The following is an 18,684-nucleotide window of genomic DNA, read 5'->3' as shown; positions in this document are numbered from 1 at the left end:
AGGGTGGGGGGGGGGGACTGCTCCTTTCCAGCCTCTCCCTTTGGGCAATTGCCTAGTCACACAGCAGATGCTAATGAAAGGTACAATATAACATATCTCTTTTCTGTAAAACCAATTTTTTATACAAAAACACTTTGGCAGTGTATGTACTATGCTGTGTGGGGACTGGGGAATTGCTAAAAATGGGTCTACTGGTGACAGGTTCCCTTTAAGGCTCATGAATAAGGCTATTTACGGTTTGAATGACTAAGTGTCCAAAGTGCCAAAAACCCTTAACAGATTTATTTCATGGGCTATGGGCATGTCCAGCCAGCAGGTTACTTTAACACCTTGCCGGCCAAGGACGAACTACATCGTCCTCGTGCGGCAAATGGTGTATGGAGAGAGCTCACGAGCTGAGCTCTTTTCATATACACCGGGTAATGGCTGTATAAAACAGCCAACACCCACCTGTCACTGGGTTCGACTGCGGCACTTAACAGGTTAACCGCGGCCAACACCAACAGTAGTATTGCAGTATATAGTATTAGCAATCGGACCCTGCAGGGTTAAATTACCCTGGAGGATCTAAAATACTGGCAATTTTTTTTTTTAAAATATGAAAAAATAGTAAAAAAAAAGTAAAAGTTTAAATCACCCCCCTTTCCCTAGAACTGATATAAATATAAATAAACAGTAAAAATCATAAACACTTTAGGTATCATCCCGTTCCAAAATGTCCGATCTATCAAAATATATTAGCGAATTTTCCCGGCGTTTAACCCCGTAACGGAAATTGGCGCCCAAAGTCGAAAATACCACTTTTTTGCCATTTTGAAAAATATAAAAACTTCAATAAAAAGTGATCAAAAGCCCATACAGTCCTCAAAATGATAGCATTAAAAACGTCATCAAAAGTCACAAAAAATGACACCACCCAGAGCTCCATGCACTGAAGTATGAAAAAGTTATTAGTGCCAGAACATGGCAAAATGAAGAATTTTTTTTTTTTGTACAGGTTTTAATTTTTTTTAAATGTATAAAAACATTATAAATCCTTTACAAATTTGGTATCCTCGTGATTGTAACAAACCAAAGAATAAAATAGACATGTGATTTGGGGCACTCAGTGAAAGCTGTAAAATCCAAAACCAAGAGAAAACGGCGCAAATGCGTTTTTTCATCATTTGCGATCGGGAACGAGCCGCCGGTGGTTTCCGTTAATTTAATGCAAAACACCGGCGGCTCGTTCCCGATCGCAGGTGTTTCCATAGAAACGTCGATGCGATCGGGCCGCGCCCCGCCCTGGTGGGTGCGGCTTTGTTTGCGTTTGCAAACGCAGACAAAGTGTTACGTGTGGCACCAGCCTTAAGGTGTTAAAAGTAAAAGACAAACTGAAAATAGATTTGCCCATGGATCCCAGCTTGTTAATCCTTCACTGTGAAGTGCTGGCTTTTTCCCTACCCCTAGTGATTCATGTTTATATCTTAGCAGCTAAATGCTGTATACATGCCAGATGGTTAGATCAGTTGGCCCGCGGGTTGAGGATGTATTGCAGCTCATGGGCAGATAGATTTACTTGGAAAGCATTGAGGTTGAGTACTGTAAAGATACCATGACGGAAAAATAATTTGATAAATGGGGGGCTTCATCTCAGAAATGTATTCCGATGAAATAGCTTCTCCTTTATACTACCACGGTGTGGTATCTTCAAAAGGATTTAGCAGGAAAATTGGGCAAACTCAAGATTACCTAATGAGCTGGGATCGTCCTCTCGCCCAGGACTCTTTTTGTGATCTTCCTGGAGCTCTGTGATTGATTGCTTTGTTTGAGTATAATGATAAGAAGGACTCGTAGTCTCTGCCACCTGTGACCGGTGGGAAGGGGGTGACTCCCGCTATGTATTTGCAATGCCTTACTGTGATGTACTAATTTTATACTGATAAAGATGCACTAGTTATGTCTGTTATTTATATTTGTTGTAAATGTTAAAGCAAGACAACTAATAAAATATGTTTAAAAAAAAACAAAAAAAAAGCATGATTATTAGGCTATATGGTGAACACCAAAAACTAAAAAGGTAAAAATAAAGTACAGAATTGATGCTTTTTGACTCCTGGTATCCATAAAAAAAGGTCAAATAATTTTAACATTAAGGGATACAAACCTAAAAAAGTTAACACTGGAAAATGCATCTCGTCCTGTCCAAAAATTGCTGTCACATGGATCCAGTAACGAAAAAGGTAAAATTTTAGAGCTCACAAAAGGGGCCAATGAGAACTTAAATCCTGGCAGCTGCAGGGCCCCCCTTCCCTTCTGCGTCCATAAAAAAGGTACCGGCCACAATGAACCATTTTGTGGATTGTGTGCCCTTTCTAACACTTTTTTTTTTTTCTAATTTGCAAACATGTTTGGGAAGCATGTTTCATTTTATTTCAAGTTATTCAACTGCATTGCTTTGACCATACAATTTTAATCACAATTACATTTGTATATTCAATTAGGCACAAGAACATCTCTATTTATGAGATAAGAAGCACAAGCATCTCTCAGATAAGAAGCAGAGTGAGGCAGCTTGGTTCACAATTTGTGAAAGTTTGGTCCCCAATTGGCACTCCAAAACTGAAAAGAGCGCATTCACACGACCGCATGGAGGGGGGGCGCAAATGTACAGCTGCAAGCTTGCGGCCGTATAGACGCCCCCCATAGATGGAAATAACCGCATGGAGCAATATAGTGCCACATGTCCTATCTTTCACCGTGAAATGGGGTATACGCCATGCATTTCTATGGAGTGGGAAGGGGTCAGCCCTCCTCCTCCTCCATGGCGCCAGCTACGGCCCAACGGCCATACATTTGCGTATATGTAACCTATATCTTACATAAAAAATGTTTGTGAATGTGCATTTTAAATCTGAATTTACATCCTTTGCCATTTTAGCATTTTCACTTTTTAGAGCCCAAACTAAATTGTAATGTCAATCAACTTGCACATGTCTTTAAGCGGTAGTCATGCAGTGACGTGTGGCTGTGTGTATGTTTATATTCGAAAATTATTAATCATGTGTTTGTATCAAAACCGGGTTTGGAGAAATACATGCCTGCACTCAAATTGCTGACAAAGTAGGCCTTGCATGATTACTTTATACTCACCTGCCACTTTATTAGGTACACCTGTCCAACTGCTCGTTAACACTTAATTTCTAATCAGCCAATCACATGGCGGCAACTCAGTGCATTTAGGCATGTAGACATGGTCAAGACAATGTCCTGCAGTTCAAACCGAGCATCAGTATGGGGAAGAAAGGTGATTTGAGTGCCTTTGAACGTGGCATGGTTGTTGGTGCCAGAAGGGCTGGTCTGAGTATTTCAGAAACTGCTGATCTACTGGGATTTTCACGCACAACCATCTCTAGGGTTTACAGAGAATGGTCCGAAAAAGAAAAAACATCCAGTGAGCGGCAGTTCTGTGGGCGGAAATGCCTTGTTGATGCCAGAGGTCAGAGGAGAATGGGCAGACTGGTTTCAACTGATAGAAAGGCAACAGTGACTCAAATCGCCACCCGTTACAACCAAGGTAGGCAGAAGAGCATCTCTGAACGCACAGTACGTCGAACTTTGAGGCAGAAGACCACACCGGGTGCCACTCCTTTCAGCTAAGAACAGGAAACTGAGGCTACAATTTGCACAAGCTCATCGAAATTGGACAGTAGAAGATTGGAAAACCGTTGCCTGGTCTGATGAGTCTCGATTTCTGCTGCGATATTCGGATGGTAGGGTCAGAATTTGGATCAGAACATGAAAGCATGGATCCATCCTGCTTTCAGGCTGGTGGTGGTGTCATGGTGTGGGTGATATTTTCTTGGCACTCTTTGGGCCCCTTGGTACCAATTGAGCATCGTTGCAACGCCACAGCCTACCTGAGTATTGTTGCTGACCATGTCCATCCCTTTATGACCACAATGTACCCAACATCTCATGGCTACTTTCAGCAGGATAATGCGCCATGTCATAAAGCTGGAATCATCTCAGACTGGTTTCTTGAACATGACAATGAGTTCACTGTACTCAAATGGCCTACACAGTCACCAGATCTCAATCCAATAGAGCATCTTTGGGATGTGGTGGAACGGGAGATTCGCATCATGGATGTGCAGCCGACAAATCTGCGGCGACTGTGTGATGCCATCATGTCAATATGGACCAAAATCTCTGAGGAATGCTTCCAGCACCTTGTTGTATCTATGCCACAAAGAATTGAGGCAGTTCTGAAGGCAAAAGGGGGCCCAACCCGTTACTTGCATGGTGTACCTGCCCTGTGTCACTATAAATGGTAATAACTTTGAAACGCTTTAACATAGCCAAATGATTTTAAAATTGTTTTCTCGTGACCCATTGTACTTCATGTTAGTTGAAAAATTTTGGTGGTATGTTATTAATGAGAAAATCAGATATTTGGTGAAAATTTGGAAAAATTCTCGATTTTCGAACTTCAAAATGTTCTACTTTTTCCACACATAGTCATAACAGCAAAAAAACTTAATAACTAACATTAACCGAATGTCTACTTTATGTGGACATGGTTTTTTATGCATATTCTTATTTTTGTAAGATGTTATGGGCCTTTGAACGTTAGGTGCGATTTTTCACATTTTCATAGAAACCGCAAAATCCTGCTATTGAGGGACCTGCTCAGGTTTCAAATCACTTTGAGAGGCCTAAATAAAAGTAAAACCCCATAAATTACCCCATTATAGAAACTGCACCCCTCAAAGTACGTAAAACAACTTTTATGAAGTTTGTTAACCCTTTAATTGTTTTACAGGGGTTAAAACAAAATCGGATACAATTTTGAAAGTACATTTTTTTGGCAAAATTAAAGTGTTTTTCAAAAAATGTACAAATTCTCAGTGGATAAAATAAAATGTGGTGGTAACCTGCTGTATGGGCACACACCAGGGCATCAAAGGGAAGCTGCGCCATTTAGAGCAGATTATGCATTGTCACATTTTATTGGCTATACAATCTTTATTTTTCTGGCAATTTGGACATATAAGGGCTTATTTTTTGCGACATGAGATGCACTTTACAAATACTTCATTTTAGTGGGTCATTAGCTTATTGATGAGATTTTATTAACTCTTGAATGTATGGGTGAAAAGAAAATTTTCAATTTTGGTTTCCTTTCTTTTTGTATTTTTTGGGGGTCGTACACTGTACACTGAAAAATACTATATTATCTTTATTTTATAGGTCACTACGATTACGGTGATACCTCATTTATATAGTTTTTCATTTATTTTTACAATTTTACTGGAAAAAAACTAATATAGAGGAAATCTCATTTGTTTTTGCATCGCCATCTTTTCGGAGACGTAACTTTAATATTTTTTTTTTTTGATAGAGCTAGTGTAGGGCTTATTTTTTTACGTGTTGAGTTGTCCTTTCAATTGATACCATTTTGGCGCACATGACTTTTTTTTTATCACTTTTTAGAACATTTTTGTGAAGAGATTGTATGAAAAATGTACATTTTTGGCGAGTTTTTCGGGTTTTGTTTTTACAGCGTTGACCGAGCGGGCCCAATAATTTTTCAGAGTTATTGTACGGATTGTTACGGACGCGACAATACCAAATATGTGGGTTTTTGTTGGTGATTTTGCTGGGTTTTTTTCAGCGCGACTGCGGCGTTTTAGGGGTTAACACCCGCGATCGGAGAAATCTCCGATCGCAGGTGTTAGAGGCGGGTGTCAGCTATAATATATAGCCGACACCCGCAGCTTCCTAATGAGTGTCCTAATGAACATTTCTTGCTTGTCAATTCATGTTCAAAGCTTTGGAGTGAGCAAAATTAGCTTCTCATAGATTTAGCCACAGCAATGTTTGTGTGAAATCTGTTTTAAAAGCCTCCTTTTCGTGGTGATAGTTTGCTTCCCTTTGCTGTGGTCCCTTTTTGTATTTTCTTTAAATTTGTGACTTTAACCCCTACACACACCTAGACGGTATAGTACGTCCTGGTGAGTGCTTAATTAGCGCACCAGGACGCACTATAATGTCCTCTCTCCCGGAGCGCACTGGAAATACATACAGTGTCCAGGACAGGGGAGGTCAGCTGGGACATATAGCTGACACTCCCTGCTTGCCGACAATGGACAGCTGCTATTGGTCCATTGTCCACGATCGCTGTGACAGCCGGTTCTACACAGAACCGCTAGTCACAGCATTGGAGCCTTGATCGGAGGTTCCCGGTCTCACTGTCTGTACAGACAGTCTACACTCCTCTGTCACTGGCAATGGACCCCTGCTATGGGTCCATTGCAGATGATAGCTGTGACAGGCGGTTCTACACAAAACCTTCTGTCACAACAGTGTTGTAGGCAGTTTACCGGTGCCTAGGATCCCTGTTGAATAGACAGCGACCGGGCACCGGAGATCAGTGAGTCCAGACCCCATGTGACCAGCAATGGACCAATAGAAGTGGTCCATCACTGTGATTGGTGGGTTTTTTCTGATCCATCTATCACAGTGAAGCAGCGGCAATTTGTTGCGTCAGTTACTTTAGTGTCAGTGCGCCGTGAATTTGTCGCGTTAGTTACTTGGTGTCGCTTTAGGTAGATTATCTCTGTCACTGACTGTATTATTTGTTAGTTACCATCAGTTTGTCAGTGATTTTGTGGGTTACTCAGTGTCTGTAAAAAAATAAAAAAAGTTGTTAGTTCATTAATGTCGGTCACTGTATGTCATTGTCATTTGTCAGTCCATCCCAGCCCATCCATCCCATCCCAATTGTTGTGTAGTGTTTCACAGTTTATATAATGGCAGTGAGGATGTACTAGGCTGAGGAAGCGTACACCATGCTCGCCTCAGATACTGAAAATGCCAGTGAGGGAGAACCTGAAATTTTTTTTGATTCCACCTCTTCCAGTGATTCAGGAGAACCCCTTCAGAGTCGTAGGAGAGTTAGTGCTCAGGTTCTGCCTGAGGATATAGATAGGGCGACCCTAACAGATTACACCCTTCCCCCCCAAATTCCGGAATTTGTTGCAACAGCAGGGATTAAGCCCCCTACTGAAGGGCTCTCTGCCCTCGGTTTTTTTCAAATTATTTTTTACGGACAATTTGGTCCAATTAATGGTAGAACAAACCAATATATATGCTCAAGAATTTATATGTTCAAATACAACTTCTTTTTGTTCCAGACCTTATAGGTGGCCCTCTACAAACTATGCGGACTGGGGCCTTGTTTTTAATATGGGCCTTACAAAAAAGTCATTAATAAGATCCTAATCCCGCAGATGTTCTGTACTACTGCCCGCTGTACCACACAATAATGTCTAGACCCCGATTCAAAGCTATACAAATATTTATTCATTTTGCGGATAATTCCTTATGCCTCCCCCAGGATGATCCAAACTATGACCGTCTTTTTAAAATATGCCCCCTTCTAACATTTTAGATGAGTCCCTAATGAGCTTCAAGGGTAGAGTTAAATTCTGACAGTATCTGCCTAGTAAGCGAGCCAGATACAGAATAAAATTATATAAGTTGTGTGAGGCAGAGACAGGGTACGCATTTTCATTCCGTGTGTATGAGGGCAAAGACAATACAGCCCCCAGAATGTCCACCACACATTGGCACAAATGGAAAAATTGTGTGAGACCTTATATTCCCACTACTTAATCAGGGGTACCACATATTCACCGACAACTGATACTCAAGCGTTCCCCTGTTCAAATGCCTCATGGATAAAAGTACAATGGCTTGTGGGACAGTGTGAAAAAAATCATAAACCACTTCCCAAAACTTTTGTTAGTCAAACACTGAGAGCTGGCAAAAGCAGAGCACTGCAAAATGAGGGGGTGCTGTGTTTGAAATTTAACAGAAAAAAAAGAGGTGATGATGCTGACAACAATTCATGACGCCAGCTGTACCCCTGTCACCCTGCATGGTGTTTCCACTCCCATCCAGAAGCCTGTATGTATACAGGATTATAATAAATTTATGGGGGGGGGGGTTGATTTAAATGACCAGATTTTGAAGCCCTACACAGCGACTAGAAGAACCAGAATCTGGTATAAAAAACTAGCAATCCACCTTGTACAGATTGCAAAGTACAACTCCTTAGTCCTTTTCAGACAGGCCAGCCAACAGGGTACATACTTACAGTACCAGGAGAATGTCATAAAATCACATGTTCCTGGGTGAAGGGGAGGGGGAAAGCTCTGCCTCATCTATAAATGTTCTCCGAATAGTGCCAGGGCAGCATTTTCCATCTGTGGTGCCGACAGAGAAAAAACAAAAACCCCAAAAAAGAGGCCGTGCGTGCACAAAAAATGGTATCCACAGGGACACCATATATCAATGTGACACATGTCCTTCCAAACCTGGGCTGTGTATGAAGGATTGCTTCCAAATCTACCACACAGCCCTGGAAGTGTAATATGGAAAAATCCCATCTCCCATCAATGCCATTCTGATATTTGCCCATTTTTTCTTTTGTCATCTATCAAAAACTAACAAAACTAAAAGCATCATAATACCCCTAGATGAATACCTAATGATTTTGTTATCTGCACATTTATAGGCCTTTGCCAGTGCTGCCCAAAAATTACAAATCCAATGCCTCACATAAGATACAGCCTGATAAATGTTACAAAGTATTGTTTCATTTTTTGCTCAGCTCAGTGTCTGAAAATGTGTGTCTTATAAATCAAACATTTGTGGAAAAATGAAAAACTAACTAAAAGGCATTTGTTGTTGTCCCGGGCAACCCAAACAATTATCTGGATATATAGTCAAGGCGTAAACAGGTCTACATACAGCTGGAGGTGGTCCAGTTATCTGTTATGTTAACAACTATATTGCAAGCTATATAGTTAAAGTTGTGTACTAAAGACTATAGGTGTACAGGGGAGCACCTATCCACTATGATTTTGGCGGACTATTGAACGAAGTCCTCCTCCCACACCATTCCATGAAATGTCAAGTAGTCTAATTTTTGGCTTATAGGAAATAATGAAGTTGTGAACACACGGATCACAGTTTTTGATATTTAAGCCATTGACACATGGGCACTGGCATCTAAAGCCCCCTTTCCAGCATCTGGACCCTTTTATGTGGCTACCCCTGATAGAGTTCATTTGTCTGTGCTTTAGCTAAAAATAAGGTCCGTCAGAAAAGTTGACACTCAACTAACTATATTGCTATAGCCAAAAACATGTGAAATATTAATTTGTCTTTGCCATTGTCACTATGTGTCCAAAAAGAGACATATTGAATACACCGAAGTATACGACGCAACAACAAATTTTACCCCTCTAGAAAAGGTATTACTTATTGAACAAAAAATAAGCCAATTGAAGCAAATACATCAGCTACTCTTTTAAAAAAATTACCACTGCAAAGTCCCCATTTAATAAAATTACCAAAGCCTTGACCACATTTAATGTCCACAATAATGGCCAAAGTAAATGAAATGTGCACAGTGGAGATCCCCTTGACTGCAATGTCTCCGACCAGGTAACACTGGAAAGAAACACCCATTTAATGTGATGTGCAATGAACAGAAACCATTCGAATGTAATGTTCTCTGCAGAGGCCCCTATAATATAATGTCCACTCCTAAGACCCCTTTTAATGGTTATGTCCAATGCAGAGCAACTCCATAAAACAACTTGTAGTGCCGCCTTTAATGTAATTGTATCGTCAGAGAGGAGGAGCTGCAGCACGGGTGGGGGTCTGTGATTATGCTAACACCCTCTGACACCATCCAACCAGCAGCATCCTATTTTGTTTTGTATTTTCGAGTGTGCCTCATTCATCCCCTTGGCAAGAGCAGTTGGTGCCTCTGTAAATCCCCCTGGCAAAGAGATAAGTTTGCTTCAGTAAATCCTCCTGGCAACGAGCAGTGTGCCTCAGTAAACCCCCCTGGCAAAAAAGCAGCGTGTACCTCAGTAAACCCCCCTGGCAAGAGCAGAGGGTGCCTCAATAAATCACCCTGGCAAAGAGCAGAGCGTGCCTCAATAAATCCCCCTGGCAAGATCAGAGCATGCCACAGTAAATCCCTATAGCGAGAGCAGAGTGTACCCAGTAACCACAATCCCCCTGCGATGAGCTGAGTGTGCCTCAGAAACCTCAACCCCCCTGCCGATGAGCAGAATGTGCCTCAGTTACCACAACCCCCCATGCCAATGAGCTGAGTGTGCCTCAGTAATCACACCTCCCACGTCGATGAGCAGAGTGTGCATTAGTAAACCCAACCCCCCATGCCAATGAGTAGTGTGCCTCAGTAACCACAACCCCCATGACAATGAGCAGAGTGTGCCTCAGCAACCACAACCCCCCTGTTGATGAGAACAGTGTGCCATCGCAAATTGTAAAAAATCCACAGTGTGAAGAAGAGATGTAAGTGGTGTTTTCCATTAACAGGTTAATTTTAGTTTGAGGGCTCAACCCAAAGTAATCCAAGCATACACGATGATGGTCAATGGAGGCATCATACAACCCTTTATTTGAAACCTGTTGTTTTTCGGAAAGGAATGCGTTAACGTCACTTATAAATTCAGAAGTTAATTTTGAAAGAGAATTGGATGAAAAAGATATAACAAATGATCAAAAATGTATTATCTTCGAAAGCTGAATGGATGAATTAATCAGTCAGGTAAAATGCAAACATGAATAAGGATGCAATCTCACTGTTATTAAAATAAGCAAGCAGAAGAAAGGAAGTGCGTTAATAATACATGGCAAATACAGAAAAGGGCACACATCATTAATTTGGAAAAGCCAGCCGAAGACTGTAAGATTCTGGGTGGAAATGTTCTTTAGGCATCTTTAATTTTGTGCTGTCTTCTAAATTTCCAGAAAGTGGAGGAGCTCTGCAACATTCTCGGCCTCTGTATTATTTCGGAGACGACGTACTACAGATACCAAACCAAGATGATCTTTCCAGCTATTGAACTAGCTTGGCTTGAGGAAAAAAAAAGTTAAATTGGATCTAAGTGCCATACCGGTGTGCTTGGCTGAACGGCTCTGTACACGGAAAAAAAAATTAGATTTTGAGGTGATACTTAGGAGTCAGTGTACTTCTTCTGTTGCAGTTTGGCTTTCAGACTTTGATGGAACATGTTCTTCAAGACGGTTTTGACGTTTGCGTTTTCGTATCAGATCACCATGTCAGAATACAGAAGATGATGAGAGAGATGTATCCAGACATAAACCATTAATTTGATACTATACAAAGTGTGTCCGTGTAGAAGAAAGAGCTGGTGGGTGGATAAAAAAAGGAAGTGCAACTGACCGGAAAATTGAGAAGGTTGTGAACAATCAACAAATGATAAGTGACATTCCACATCTTGTACAAAATGGTCACACTGGTCCATTAAAGGCCTTCCACAGTTTAGTGTTAAAATATCGTACAAAAAGAATCCATTTTGGTATTGATGGAATAAAAGCCTGTACAAAACTAGCTATTCTTGCTCATAATAAAAACATGGGAAGGCAGCTTGCAGTTGCTCAAGTGGAGAAGTAAAGTACAACATGGGTTGAGAGCATAAAAACAAAATTAGTTGTTCCTAAAGGAAAAAAACGATGGAGTGTGAAACATGTCTACAGGAAGATGAGCAATGGCCATTTGGAATATATTTTAGTTGATTGTCAGAAGATAGCCAAAGAAGATCTCCTTCACACTTGGATTAGTGGAGCGCCCACCATTCCACCAAATAAAGCAAATCTGGAACGACCCAATAAGAATAAAATTGTGGCTTGTCATTGGTCACGTTTTGGTGTCAAATAGCCCACTGTTAGCAAGATTCTTACCTCAACCTGTTCACGCTCTGCGTCCGATATATTGGACGCTGAGCACAGTGACTTAACGTTCAGCATCCGATATATTGGAAGGGAGTGCTACTTGCATTTTGGACTTCACCCTGTGTGATATCAAAGGACCGATCTGATTGGTCCTGTGACGTCGATCGCCACCATTGGCCAATCGATACAAATTGGGCAATGACAGCGATCTGTGACGCTGGGGGGCTGATCTTACTAGCCCAACACTTTCCAACAATGTCATTTTGTGTCTAGTGGTGTGCTAGTGATCTGTCCCTTTATTGAACCCCAAAACCCTATTACCCAACCATTGTCCTTTTTCTCTATCCCCACAACAGAGATTACGAGTGTGATCTGTTACAGGTAGCGTGTAGGAGGAGTTCTAGTAGCGTAGAGGAGTAGTAGGAGCACAGACATACTGTACCACACCCCGATGTTCCGCATGGCGATGAGTAGGATTCTTTGAAGCCATCCATAAGTTTATGCATTTTGCAGACAATTCACAGTGCCCACCCAGAGATGACCCCGGATATGATAGATTAAATAAGATCCGTCCCTTTTGTCGATAGACGCGTCCCTGGTACATTTCAAAGGGTGCCTTCAGTCCCGTCAGTACCTGCTCAATAAGAGGGCAAGGTATGGCGTGAAGATTTATAAGTTGTGTGAGAGGATATATAAAGGGAAGGACTCTAGAATAGCACCTCCTGGCAATTGCTGGAGAAGTAGTCTGGGATTCAGTGCACCCACTACTGGACTAGGGCTACAACCTCTACCTGGACAATATTTAAACCAGCATTACCCTGTTGAAGTGCTTCGCTTCAAGATAAACTGCGGCATGCGGCACTGTTAGAAGAAATCAAAGAGGTCTCCCTAGGTCACTGTTAGGGGGAAAGCTCAGAAGGCACGAGAGCCGAGCACTAAGCAGCGACTCAGTATTGTGTGTTAGGTACAAAGACAAGAGGGAAGTCCTTGTACTAACAACAATACATGGGCACACCACCACCCCTGCTCCTGTAAGATGTACCAATGCAGAAGCCCCCAAGCTGGACTGTATTTTGGATCACAATAGGTACAAGGGGTGGATTTGTTGGAGCAGTCATATAACGCCATGCGGAAGTTGAAAGTGTGGTACAAGAGGCTGGCCGTGCACATCATGCAGATGGCACTGTATAATGCTTACATGGTACATCAATGTGCAGGCCAGAGGGGAAATCTCCTGGAATTTCAAGAGATGGAAGTGAAACAGTTGACTTTAAGAGACCAGGAAGGGGGGAGTGCTAGTTCGTCTGGAAGCGAGGCCACAACACGCATTGTACCAATGCAGCACTTTCCAGGAGAAGTTCCCCAAAAACTTCAAGGGAAGGGCACAGAAGAGGTGCAGGGTGTGCTCCAAAAGGGGTATAAAAAAACAAACCATATACCAGTGTGACACATGCCCCGAGAAACCAGGGTTATGCATGAAAGATCGTTTCAGGATTTACCACACGTCCCTGGATATATAATTGTACCCTAATGCACACAGCTTATACATCATGCCGCACCTTCCCTGCTGAGCTCTGCCGTGGGTACAGCCTGTAGATTATTGCCACATATGGGGTATTGCTGTACCGGTGAGAACATGCATCAAGATTTTTGGGATGTTTGTCTGCCGTGTATAATTTGTACTATGCACTATCCATTATGCATCATCCTTGGGGTCCAAAAAGCTCACTTCACCCCTAGATTTATTCATGGAGAGGTGTAGTTTTCAAATAGGGTCAGTGCTCAGGGGTTTCTACTGAAATGATCCCTAAGGGCATCTACAAATGTTTTATGATGTATCCAAAAGAGTGTAACAGGGTGGTAAGGGCAAGAAAAAAATAAGTTTACCCCCAAATTTTGTCTGAAAATTTTTTTTACACCAAAAAGCATAATTCAACTTTAAATCTTTATTTAGTTCACAAAACATGATTTAAATGTAGCCATTGGCAAAGAAAGCCAACACAATTAAAAAGGTGTGTGTTATAATCCATATCACTAATTAACCCAAAGTATAAATATGGTACAAAGCATATTCCAACAGAACAGACCTAATCACTCTAAATTTAATTGTATTATACTAATAACAACATAATTCATACATAGAAAACAATGGGATAAATCATACCAGTAAATAGGACACCATACCAGCCAGCCCCGACACGTGTTTCGCAATAAGCTTCCTCTGGGGGAGTGTCTGGTCCCTAGTATTCTCCTCCTATTTAAACCACATTTGGATGGGTCCAAATTAAAGTTCCCCCCAAAAAATGTTCCCAGCCATCTCTTCGATTCCTAGGACATATTCCAGGCGAACCTATATCTACTTGCACATGAAGGGCCACCATTTTCTTTGGCCATTACTACGTTCTACATTATTTTCATCACAAAATTTTTTTATGTTTCACCTCACTATTTCACGTGTGTTGCACTCTCACTTGCACTTGTTGTCACTTGTCACTTATGATATGTATTTATTTATTTATAAATGCTGCTATTTTTGGGATTTATGCAATATACTCTAGGCAGTTTTAATGGTTTACACATGGGAATTGTGCAATAGACTTGATTGATTATGTCCCAGTTGTTTACACATAAACACATCACTTTTATAGACTTTTTCTGCAATATGTCATTTTTAGGTATTCCTAGATGCTTTAGTATTGGGTGGTATTTCATCTTTTGTGCCTTTAGCGCCACCTGCTGTTCATAACGTGCGCCACAATATTTCTTTTTGTGTCGCACGGCACATTCGGCTCTATTGTGCACATGCGCCACTATTTGTTCTGATCGGGTCCCGTGTAACTTTGTTTCTGGCGCGAGTGGTTTCTTTTACTTCCGGTCTTCGTCATTTCCTGACTGATAAAGCATCTGACGTAGGTACATTTTCTTACATACTGATTGGCTGTAGGTGGTTTAAATAGGAGGAGAATACTAGGGACCAGACACTCCCCCCAGAGGAAGCTTATTGCGAAACACGTGTCGGGGCTGGCTGGTGTGGTGTCCTATTTACTGGTATGATTTATCCCATTGTTTTCTATGTATGAATTCTGTTGTTATTAGTATAATACAATTAAATTTAGAGTTATTAGGTCTGTTCTGTTGGAATATGCTTTGTACCATATTTATACTTTGGGTTAATTAGTGATATGGATTATAACACACATCTTTTTAATTTTGTTGGCTTTCTTTGCCAATGGCTACATTTTAATCATGTTTTGTGAACTAAATAAAGATTTAAAGTTGAATTATGCTTTTTGGTGTAAAAATTTTTTTCGGACTTAAACTTTTGGTTATCAAATGTTTTATGATAGCAAAAAAAAATGTAAATGTCTATGCCAATACCATTCTCTTCCGTGCCCTGTCCTATGTCCATCTTGTAGTCTATTGCCACACATATGGCATTGCCATACCCGTAATTTCCCACAGAATGATTTTTGGGGTGTATATCCACAATGGCATAAGTTGCGCTGATTTTATTTGTCCCTACAATGGCACATTTGAGAAAACAATGCAATTTTTACACTGCCCCATTCACTTTATATTAAATTTGGGCATCTCAGGGGTTTAAATGCTCATACAACCCTACATCAAATCTTTGAGGGGTGTCCTTTCCTACAACAGGGTCACTACTCAGGGGTTTCTATTGTTCTGGTACCTCAGGGGCACCCCAACACCAGTCTAGTGAAAAGTCTATTATGTGACTTACCTGTGGATTTCATGGCTCCAATAAAGTATTGGCTATTTGCAAGAGACGAAGGGCTGGAGGATTTCCTTTATGTGCTTCCTCCTGACTGCCGTGCACACGTTTCACAGATTGCAGCTGATTTTGCGCCGGCATTGGAGGTACAACTGTTAACGCAGTCTAGTGAAAAGGGTGCTTCAAAAGCTAAATTTTGCTTGTCCCTTCTCAGCCCTGCCGTGTCCCCAGCCTGTAGACTATTGCCATACATGGGGTTTGCCATACCCGTAATAACCCGCAGAATTAATTTTGGGGTGTTTGTCTAAACTGGCATGGGTTGGGCACAAAATATTAGGCACTAAAATGACATTTTTGAGATAAAAACGCATTTGTTACTCTGCACCAAAAGCAAAATTTCACTCCTTCCCTTCTCAGCCCTGCTGTGTGCCCAGCCGATCAATTATTGGCACATGTGTGGTATTGTCGTACTTGGGACAACCTCCAGAATAATTTTTGGGTTGTTTGTCTAAATTGGCATGAGTTGGTCACAATATATTAGGCATTGAAATGCCTTTTTTGAGATAAAAATGCAATTTTTGCTCTGCACCATTTACATTCAATTTTGACTAGCATGTTGGGGGTTAAAATGCTCACCACACCCCCAGATAAATTCTTTGAGGGGTGTAGTTTCCAAAATGGTATCATTTCTATGAGGTTTCTATTGCATTGGTACCTCACAGGCCCTGTCAACATGAACTGGCACTCCAAATCCAAATGTGTGAAAATAGAGCTCCAAAAGCAAAATTTTGCTACTTACTTCTCAGCCCTGCTGTGTGCCCAGCTTGTCAAGTATTGGCACATGTCTGGTATTGCTGTACTCGGGACAACCCACAGAATGATTTTTGGGGTGTTTGTATAAAGTGACATGAGTTGGGCACAATATATTAGGCACTAAAATAACATTTTTGAGATAAAAACACAATTTTTACTCTGCATCATTTAATTTGCATTGGATTTTGACCAGCGTGTTGGGGGTTAAAATGCTCACCACACCCCCAGATAAATTCTTTGATGGGTAAAGTTTCCTAAATGGTGATTTCTTTGGGGGTTTTCTATTTTACTGTTACTTCAGGGGCTCTTCATGTAAACTGTGGAACCACAAAACATTTGCAGCCAAATTGGCCTGCAACAAAACAGCAGTTGACATCCACATGTAAGGACTGAGCCTTGGGGTGATGGCGCACGTTAGCGTTTTGATTTTGTAACAGAATCAAAGCACACTTGGGCGGCCCGCGGCCAATCGCATATGTGTTTGTATACAAATAGAGTCTCACAATTTCACAATATGGGACACGCATATCCGATCACCCGCGGGCTGCCCCAGTGCGCTTTGCTTCCGTTACAAAATGGAATCAAAACGCTAACGTGTGGCATGGAATTGATAGGGGACTTGCGGTCATCCATCTGTGCGCAATACAGTCCGAATGACTTCTGCTTCACGAACTACCCCCAATGCGCACCAAGTGAAGAGAGAACACAGGAAGACATTGACATTGAAGGCCATCTTCCCAACAATGACTGATGTAAGTGCACCAATTGGTTTTTCTGCCAGAATCCATCTGCTGCAGAGAGCGGGATGAACTGATCTTCAATTCAAAGATTGACTTCATCACTCGACATGCAATGTTTACCGAATGATGTATTTCAGGAGAACAACTGATACATACATTATACCTAATAGGCACTTTTACTGGAAGGGTTCAGGATGTCCAGGCCAACCGGTAAATTATTATTTCCTTTTTTTTCTATATTACGTGTTAACAAATAATTATTTTCAATAAAGTTGTGTTTCTATACTTTTTTTCTTTTTTTTTTGTTTTATTAGGGGATATATACTGATTATTACAAATGACATTACTGCTTTCTTATGTCAGCCGGTGGTCCAAAATAAGTTCCATTATCATAGTATTTTTAGAAAAATTTAAACCTCCAAATGTTATGTTGAGTACTTCTAATTCCACAATTATTTTTTATTTTTTTTTGTTTTTCTAGATCCTTACGTTATGCTGCGTACCTGCATGGGTACATGGACACCTTGGCAGGCATTACTGAATTCCCATTCCATCTTGTGTTGTTTCAAAAATCCGTAATTCCTACCCAGAGCCATCCGGACAATACATTGGTTTTTGGTATTACATGGATGTGTCACTCAGTAACACCGATGCTAACATGAATTTTTACTGTAATTGTTATGTTTTTTACATTGTTATTTATTATTACATCTTTTTCTATTTTATTCTATTTTGTAACATTTTACAACATATTCTTGATTAATATTTTTTAATAAAGAAAGGAATACTTTAACCCTTTAACGCTTAGTGCCGTCCTAGTACTGTGCTGACATCCCCTGGTAACACCCGCGGTCGGGGTGGGCTCCGATCGCGTGTGTTTAACCCGTTAAATGCCACGGTCAGCGCAACCATAGCATTTAACAAGCCTTTGGGGGCTCTTTCCCCCACGACCCCCCCCCCCCCAGAGCCGTTTTCAGAGGGGGCGCCCATCGTTGCTATTGTTCGCCAGGCAGTGCCTGAAAGATGGCTTCTGTGACGTCATCTTAAAGGCACTTTGTCAGCATAGGCTGACACTGCTAATACTCTGCAATACATCAGTATTGCATAGAATTATCATGCATGGAAATAATAAAAAAAAGTTAAAAAAAATGTTGTTCAAGAAAAAAATAAATCAATAAAAATGCCCATGAACCCCAAAACATATAAAGAGACCTATAATGCTCAAAAAAGTCTAAATTATAACACAAACCCCACAAATATAGTATCACACATCCATAACAACCCATAGAATAAAAGTAATTCATTATTGAACCTGCACGATGGGTGCCATAAAAAAAACCTTTAAAAACCTGCCAAAAATTATGATTTTTACCTATCTAATCCCACAAAAAATGCAATAAAAAGTGATCCAAAAAACATATGTACTCCAGAATGGGACTGTTGCAAAGTACAACATGTCACGCAAAAAAAAAACAAGCCATCGACCAGCTCTGTAGCCAAAAAAGTAAAAAATGTTATGCCACTTGGAAGACGGCGATGCAAAAATGATAGATTTTCCCAGACATCAAGGTTTAATTTGGCAAATTTAGTAAAACATAAGAAAAAATATTT

The sequence above is a fragment of the Engystomops pustulosus genome, chromosome 1, assembly GCF_040894005.1.
Source record: "Engystomops pustulosus chromosome 1, aEngPut4.maternal, whole genome shotgun sequence".
Lineage (NCBI taxonomy): Eukaryota > Metazoa > Chordata > Amphibia > Anura > Leptodactylidae > Engystomops > Engystomops pustulosus.
The sequence above is the reverse complement of the archived record's forward strand: the minus strand, read 5'-3'. Positions refer to the sequence as shown.